Raw genomic sequence first — 9,489 nt, 5'->3', positions numbered from 1 at the left:
AAAAAAATCAGTTGGGCGCCACATTCAACTTCATTTGGGCGCTGAGTTTAAACAGAGTAATGGGCGCCGATTTTTTTTATTTTTTTTAATCAAGGAAGATGGAACCAAAGACCAGGAGCCCGCAAACCGTTCCTTCCAAGAGAAAACAAAAACAATACACCAGAGAGCCGAATTCAAGATTCATTCATTGCAAGATGCCTGGACACATTGTGTTTGAAAGACTGGAGATTATAGGAAGCAGACAGTACAGACAGAGGGAGACAATTCCAGAGTTGACCTGTTGATAAATGAAGGAGTGGGAGAAACGGTTAACTCTTGCAATAGAGAGTTCGACAGAAAACAGAAAATGGATGAGTTTGTTGCTAGACGGATGCTACGTGCATGTTGTAGAAGTGGATGGATGCAAGGAGACAGTTCAGAGGATCCGTAACAACTGAAGTAGCGATAAAAAAGAGATAAAGATGCAACAATTTGTTAAAGAGACAGATGTTGAAGGGAGTCAGTAAGAGGATAAAAGTTAATGAGACGAAAAGTTTTTGACTCCACCCTATTGAGAAGAGCTATATATGGGGAGCCTTCCCACAAGTGAGAGTTGTCCTCTACACAGGGGCGAATAAAATGTGTGCAAAGTCAACAACTGTGTAGGAGTAAAGAAGGTACGGAGGAGTCGGCTTAGCACACCTAATCCCTTGGAAGCAGATTTTACATGAGATGTAATATGATCCTTCCAAGATAAGTCCTCAGAGAATGAAACTCGATTTTATTAAATATTAGTGGGTACTCCTGTGGAAGATTTTGTCGGGTTGATAGATGTAAAAACTAAGTCTTTGATGCATTAAAAGCAACAAGATTATTTTTACCCCACTCAGAGATACGAGGCAAGTCAGACATTAGGTGTGCCATAGCCTCATCCCTTGTTTGTTGATGTAACGCTGTGGGAACCGAATGGAAAGGTGAAAGGTGGAATCATCAGCGTATGAGTGCATAGGGTTAGATGTACAGCTTGGGTCATAGATGAATAAAAGAAAGAGAGTTGGTTAATTGGACAGAGCCCTGAGGAACACCACTTTTGATAGATCTACTAGAAGAATAGTGGCCGTTTACAACTGCAGCTATAGAACGACCAGAAAGGAAGCTAGAGATGCAGGGACGGAAAAAAGGATAGAAACCGTAAGAGGGCAATTTGGAAATTAAAGATTTATGCCAGACACGATTGAAAGCCCTTGTTATGTCAAGTACAATGACAAACCTTTTTCCAAAGTCCAAGAAGGAGGATGGCCAGGAGTCTGAAAGGTAGGTAAGAAGATCGCCAGTAGAGCGTCCTTGATGGAACCCATACTGACGATCAGAAAGAAGGTTGTGATAGGAAAGATTCTCCAAAATTTTATTGTTAATAGACTCGATAACTTTTGAGACACTATATGTTAAAGCAGTTGGCCGATAGTTGGAGGGTTCGGAATGGTCACCCTTCTTTGGGACTGGCTGAATGACAGCAAGGTTCTAGCAAGAAGAATGATGGTCGTGCTTGCTGACGGTTTATTATTAAACTATTTATAGGTAGTATTAGAAAGAGAATATTTGTACATATTTAGTTTTATATATTATTATTTACAGCTACATACTGCAGCTCTATATGAAAGAGTATGCAGGATTCTCTAAGCACCCCCATCACCACCAGACGCCAGACAAAACTAAACATTACCAGCAGGAGTGAGACAGGCGTAGTTCATGATGTAAAGAGTGCTCGCAGAAAAGAGTGATGACAATTATTGCGGGACGCTGTTAAATGACAGGGGTCGGCCTCCCATCACCTTTGCCTCTGAGTCACTTAACATACTGTATCCAACTGAAAACTGGTCCAAACTAGGGTCGCCAGGGAAGCTCCACCAATCTTCTCCGTGTCTGATAAGATGCAAGACGATATTACTTGATCATACCTTAATTTAAGAACATCTTTTTGCCATGTTCAGGCTTCTTTTTGTCCCCTTTTAGTTCCTTTTTGTGCAACATGTCCCAGCCAGCCCGGTACCCGTCAGCTAGACCACTCCTAATCTGTATTACTGTAAGATTTGATCTCCTTCGTTACTCGTGTTCAGAGCTTTCACAATATTCCATAGGTATAGATGTAGATAGATATGGATATAGATAGATAGATAGACAGATATAGATATTGACAGATAGGTAGGTAGAGTGAGAGAGAGAGACATAGACATACAGATATAGACAAATAGAGATATTTATATATTTTGGGATACATATTGCTACATATCTATCTATCTATCTATCTATCTATATCCCATTGGATCCCAGGGGTGCTGGGCGAGGCATTGCACTGGGAGGGCAGTAAGCGTACCGCCCTCCGCCTATCGGCTCATAGTCGCGAAGCTCATAGGTCCCTACCCTGGGGTTCCCTACTTTATAAAGACTTGATAAATCCCAGTTCTGTCCAGTACTCTGGACACTGGGCTCCAATGGGATATATATATATATATATATATATATATATATATATATATATATATATATATATATAGTTGAAAGATACGAATAAGAAAAGCATCTAAACAGAAACAAATGCGAATATTTCAGCTTGATGCAGTGTGGTAACAGATACCTCACTTCTCTCAGTGTCTTTGTGGACTAAGAGACGGGTGTATGTAGCCCCCTCACTCTCTGTCAAAAGTGAAAGTTCGCTGATAATCCTCTGCCAGTCTTGTGTTGTCCCTTGCACTCTTCCTCCAACGTCAGAGTATCCTTCTTTCTCATAAACTTTAGTTTATACTCCATTTTGTTCACAGTCAGAATGGAAGTGGAAACAAATTGATGGCAATACAATAGACAGTCAAAAAGAAGCTAATCGTAGTATATTCTCGTATGGTGAAGCGTGGGTTTGATGGTTGTGGACAGCTTTAACTTGTGCCAGCTGGTTCCATATACTTGGTGGTAGTGTGGTCCGTATTCTTACTGCCACAGAAGCCATCATTGCACCTCCTCTTTAGTGATTTATTTTACACTTTACATCCCAACATTTTCTTGTGTGGTATTTAGGCTGCTATTAGTCCAAAACATGTAAAGGTAGGAGATTGATCTACGCCCCTACTAATGACTTCATGGTAGAAAAATCTCTGCCCATCTCTTGGGCTCGAACCATGGCGCGCTGAACTCTTGGGCTACCACCTTAGCGTTATGCCAACCATACCACCAGGCGTCCACATGAGCAAGATACAAGATAGTGAGCTATAATGCCAAAAACACAGTCGCTAAGAAACAGTTGCAACGGAATCTTGTAAGTTGCATAATACAACTCTACATCTTGACATTCTCCTGTATGGCATTCATATCACTTTAGTATTGACATAATTTCCATCAAAAATAAGCAAAGAGGATGTTGAGGTATAATGTGCAGAACCAAATCGCTAAAAACATGGTGTAAGTAACTCCTCAAAGCCACATGAATACGACTCTATGACTCAAGCAGCCTCTCGGTGCTCACTACGGGCGTCATGACCAATAGCAGCCGGCAAGAAAAGCCTATGGATGATGCATACAAACTGAATAGCAGCCATTAGTAAGAGACTCGCCGTGTAGGAGCCGGTAGCATCAGTCACCGCACCTACCGTGAGGGAGACATGGGTTACACACATTTTGAATGGTACCAAGTAGTATCAGCGAAGACAGACAGCTTAGAGGGTGGCCCATATGAAACGCTCCTCCTTCTAGCTCGTCAGACGATTTCTTGTGTTCCATGAACGGCTCAGTCAGCGTTATCAATGTTTACCCTGCATCATACATTCATTTCCTGCTCCCACTGCCACTCCCACGTCCACACCAGCAGACTGAGCCGTATCCCCAATACAATACACCGCCAGGCAAGTTTCTAGTGAAGCTCTACTAACGGATCACCATGTATTTATAAACTGACGAAAGAGGATAAACTTATGATTTGATAATGGCGGTTTCTTAGCACCTTCTCCTCTGTTGTTTATTATGGATATTATGCCTGAACATTCTCTTGCACTTTGCTTATACGTTAATATCAACATGGAGCGCTTCTGAGCACCTCCTCCTTGACAGTTAACTCCTGCTACTAATGTATGACCACACACACACACACACACACACTATGTATTTATAATACATAGTGTGTGTATTATATATATATATATATATATATATATATATATATATATATATATATATATATATATATATATATATATATATATATATATATATATATATATATATATATATATATATATATATATATATATATATATATATATATATATATATATATATATATATATATATATATATATATATATATATATATATATATATATATATATATATATATATATATATATATATATATATATATATATACATATATACATGTGTGTGTGTGTGTGTGTGTGTGTGTGTGTGTGTGTGTAATTTATTGCAGCGGTTCTCAAACTTTTTAGTGGGTGACCCTATTTGGAATATTTCAAGACTTCGCGAACCACAGGGTAAAAAAATGAGAGAGAGAGAGAGAGAGAGAGTAACCGGTATATAGCCTATCGTAGTTATTATGAAAATGCTAATAGTGTGATAAGGATAATTACAATTTCAATTAAGTAAACAAAATACATTGAAAGCATTAGGCCTATTCCATGTCCCTGCGACCCATCAAAATTCCTCTCGTGACCCACTTTTGGATCGCGACCCATAGTTTGAGAATCACTGCTCTATCGGATACATTTACAGAATATGGTGATGTTTTTGACGTATCAAGTAGAGCCAGGATTCCGGAGACTTGAATTACGATTGGATGGAAGCGTGACCCATTGGAATGGGCATACCTGGGCTGTCAGGATGTTCCTACTCCTCATCCTGCAGAAGAGTGGGAATGGAGGTCCGGATGATGATGATCATATATATAGATAGATAGATAGAGACAGAGATATAGATATAGATATGTTTGTATGTATATACATATTACATATCTATCTATCTATATATATATTACATATCTATCTATCTATCTATCTAACTATATACATATATGTATATATACTGTAAATATATATATATATATATATATATATATATATATATATATATATATATATATATATATACATACATAGAAAGATATAGATATATATAGATCTAGATATATATAGATCTATCTATCTCTCTCTATATATATGTGTGTGTGTGTGCGTGTGTGTGTGTGTGTGTGTGTGTGCATAGCTCTCTCTCTCTCTCTCTCTCTCTCTCTCTCTCTATATATATATATATATATATATATATATATATATATCATCATCATCATCAGCCGTTGAGGTCCACTGCAGGACCGGCCTATCGCTACCGAAGCAGGTATGATACAGCCAGTGTATCTCTACCCGGTGGCTTAGGCTGTCTGGTAGAGACTGAATGTAGGGTGAGAATGCTTGTGAGTGTGAGAGTAGTGTTGTGGCGGCTTTAGATGTGTTTAGTCTTTGAACCAAGTGTAATCGGCCCGCCTTAAGCCGATTGGGTGCAAGCATACTAGTATGGGACACTGGTTCAACCACAGCACCCCTTGTGTCCGCCAAAGTAGCAAGTGGCTTGGTGAACGCTTCCCAAAGGTTTTACAACTCTGGCGGAAGCGAACCCGCGCTCACCAGAATGCGAAACGCACACTCTACTACTGAACAACAGAGGCTCCATATATATATATATATATATATATATATATATATATATATATATATATATGTGTGTGTGTGTGTGTGTGTGTGTGTGTGTGTGAACACTTCAAGTGAGAATACTAAAAATCACTACTGTCCCGCAAAATTCCAGGTTCAAAACAAAAGACTTAGGTAAAATTACAAGTTAAAATTTAATGCACAAACTAACAACTAAACATTCAGGACTCATAAGGATAATGTAATGGCAAAAACAGGTTAAATATATGGTTAACTGCAATAGCCTCTATTAACATGAAATTAGCAAGAGTAAATTTATCTAAGTCTGCCCTGATAAAATGAGAAAACCGGATAATGCTCAGTTAATGCAAGATATATTATTACAGATGCAAAATACTATTAATAATGGCTGACATTAAAACTCTACATGAATCACAAAAACCTTACCAGGCCTACGAACCAACACCCTAGGCCATACAATACAAGAAAAATGGTAACAACACTTATCCTCAAATTATACAGCAGCTAGATTGTTGGAGACTTCCTGAGCACTCACAAAAATAATAATACACTATACAGGGGAGGACAGAGATGTGAACAAAATGAGTAGATCTAAGTGGCAATTAATGCAGAGACTGAGCTCATTATATACAGGCCGGCAAAGCTTGATACAACTTGTAAGAAGGATGTGCAAATGAAGCCATAGGGGACAAAGAGTTGACAATCCTGCTCTGAACAACAGAAAGAACGACTTACCCTACTATAAGGGGGAGAAGGGGGGAGTGAGGTAGAACACGCAAGCCTGGTCAATATGGAAGCCACGAGGTGAATCGTGATCAAACATGTAGCATACTGTACGTTAGAATTATACAAAGGATGATGAAATCATAGGCTATGTAACACCTCCCCACAAAGAAAAAGAAAATTTACAAAGGAAATTTCTTATTACTCTAAAACAATCTGTCTAAAGTCTAGATAAGTAATCTGCAATAACATTTTCTTTCCCCTTGACATGTTGTATGTTTAATGAATACTCCTGAAGAAGTAGACTCCATCTTGTCAATCTCTGATTTTTATCTTTAAACTTACTAAGGAATTTCAGTGGGTTATGATCGGTATAAATGACTATGGGGTCAAAACCAGAACACAAATAAAATGAAAAATGATGTAAACCCAAAATCAAGGCCAAAAGCTCTTTCTCAATAGTGCAGTAGTTCTTTTGAAGTGGAGTGAACTTCTTACTGTAGTAAGATACAGGGTGTTCAATACCCTGATCATCCTCTTGCAGCAAAACAGCCCCAGCTCCTGTATCACTTGCGTCAATAACCATCTTAAAAGGCTTAGCAAAATTTGGAGTAGCGAGCACTGGCTGACTTAATAGGATAGCTTTAAGTTTACTGAAAGAGGATTCGCAGTTATTGGTCCAGACAAATTTAACTCCCTTTTTCAGTAGGTCTGTAAGTGGCGATACAAGAAATGAAAAGTTAAGAACAAATCTCCTGTAGTAACCTACCACTCCCAAAAATCTTTGTAGCTCTTTCCTACTTTTAGGTCTGGGAAGATCACTTATAACCTGAACCTTAGCTCCTGGTGGCGCAACATGTCCATCACCAATTACGTACTCAGGGTACTGAACTTCAGCTTGACCAAACTCACACTTTGATAAATTAGCTACAAGATTAGCCTGAACCAAACGCTCAAGAAATTTACTGACATGGCATAGGTGATCTTTCCAGTTGTCAATGATGATTAATACATCATCAATATAAACAACACACCCTGCCAAACCCTCTGTTACAACATTCATGAGCTTCTAAAAAGTGGCTGGTGCATTCTTCATACCATATGGCATTACAGAACATGCAAAAGTCTTTCCTCGTGTTACAAAACATGAGATCTCCCTAGCACGTTCAGTCATAGGTACTTGCCAGTATACCTTTAACAAATCAAACTTACTTATGTACCTAGCCTTTCCGATCTTGTCTATGCAATTTTCCATGCAAGGGAGAGGGTAAGTGTCTGTTTTGGTTATCTGATTAACACGTCTGTAGTCGATGCAAAGCTGCTGTGACCCACCTGGCTTAAGGACTAGAGTCACAGGAGAACTCCACTCGCTCTGACAGGGCTCAATCATCTTGTGGTCCAACAGGTAGCCAAGCTCCTTCTGGATGAGAGGAACTTTCACTGGGTTCACATGGTAAGGAGGCAGTTTAATTGGCTTTGTGTCTCCAACACCGACATTATGCATCAACACAGTGGTTCTTCCTGCAGTGGCACGGAACACTTGCGGGTACTCCTGCAATAATGCCGAAAACTCCTGCCTTTCCTCGGGAGCTAGATGAGAAAGCTTAGTCTGGAGATCATTCATGATATCAGGATTCTTCCCCAAAATATCACTCAGGCTCATACTGCATGGGAGAGCTTCACTTGCAGACTCGGGTGGAACAGCTACAGTGCAGACTGGGTTATTTTCGTCCCACCTGTGATATAACTTTAGCATGTTGATGTGACAAAGTTGCTTGTTCTTTCTATGATCTGGTGTGGCGCTGACATAGTCGACATCACTGAGTTTCTTCTACACGAAATAAGGACCACTAAACTTGGCTTGAAGAGGTTGCCCATGCACCGGTAGCAGAATCAAAACCTGATCTCCTGGCTGAAAGTGGCGTAACCTAGACTTGTTATCATACCAAGTCTTTATCTTCTCCTGACCAGCTCCTAAATTCTCTCTCGCCAGCTGTAAAGCAGTGGACAGCCGTTCTTTGAACTTCATCACATACTCCATCAGGTTGACGTCATCTTCCTCCGACAGCCAGCATTCCTTGAGTAGTTTAAGGGGTCCTCTTACTTCATGGCCAAATAGTAGTTCAAAGGGTGAGAAGCCCAGTGATTCATTTGGAGATTCTCTTGCGGCAAATACAACGAATGGAAGACCTTTATCCCAGTCTTTCTGATGTTCCAAACAGTATTTCCTGAGCATCGATTTGAGTGTCTGATGATATCTCTCCAATGCTCCTTGGGTCTGGGGATGGTAAGCTGAAGACGTGATCTGGGTGATGCCCAACTCTTTTAGAGACTGCTTGAAAACATTTGACATGAAATTACTTCCCCGGTCTGACTGTACCTCCTTGGGCAGACCAAACTTGGTGAAGAACCCCAGCCTTTCCTTAACCACGTTCTTTGCTGAGATATTTCTAAGTGGAATGGCTTCAGGATAATAAGTAGCCATATCAATCAGGGTCAACACATAAGAAAATCCTGAAGAAGTCTTAGGAAGAGGGCCCACAATATCCACCAACACACGGGTGAAAGGCACCTCAAAAGGAGGAATGGGAACTAGAGGTGCAACCTTTTCGGTCTGATTACACTTCTCCACAACTTGACAGGTGTGACAAGACTTACAATACCAGAAAACATCCCTGAAGATACCTGGCCAGTAGAAGTGTTTCAAAATGCGTGCTACAGTCTTCCTCACTCCAAGGTGTCCTGCCAAACTGGAATCATGAGCCACTCTAATGATATCCTGCCTACAAACACGAGGGATGACAACTTGATGTACAACCTCCCATTCACAGTCGGCTGATGCTGTTGGGGGTCTCCACTTTCTCATAAGTACTCCTGACTTTATATAATAATAAATAGAAGCACCAGCTGACTCTTCCTCACTGCAAGCAGAGTTAGCTAGTCCTTTCAACTCAGGGTCAGCAACCTGCAACTCAACCAACTCTTGACGAGACAAATTATCAACACTACGGGGTACTGCCTCATCTGGTGGGTGGTCCAAATTAGCAAGAAAAGTGTAAGCTAG

This window comes from Coenobita brevimanus, chromosome 102 (genome assembly GCF_032717465.1).
Source record: "Coenobita brevimanus isolate Jiangsu-jjx chromosome 102, ASM3271746v2, whole genome shotgun sequence".
NCBI classification, from domain to species: domain Eukaryota; kingdom Metazoa; phylum Arthropoda; class Malacostraca; order Decapoda; family Coenobitidae; genus Coenobita; species Coenobita brevimanus.
The sequence above is the reverse complement of the archived record's forward strand: the minus strand, read 5'-3'. Positions refer to the sequence as shown.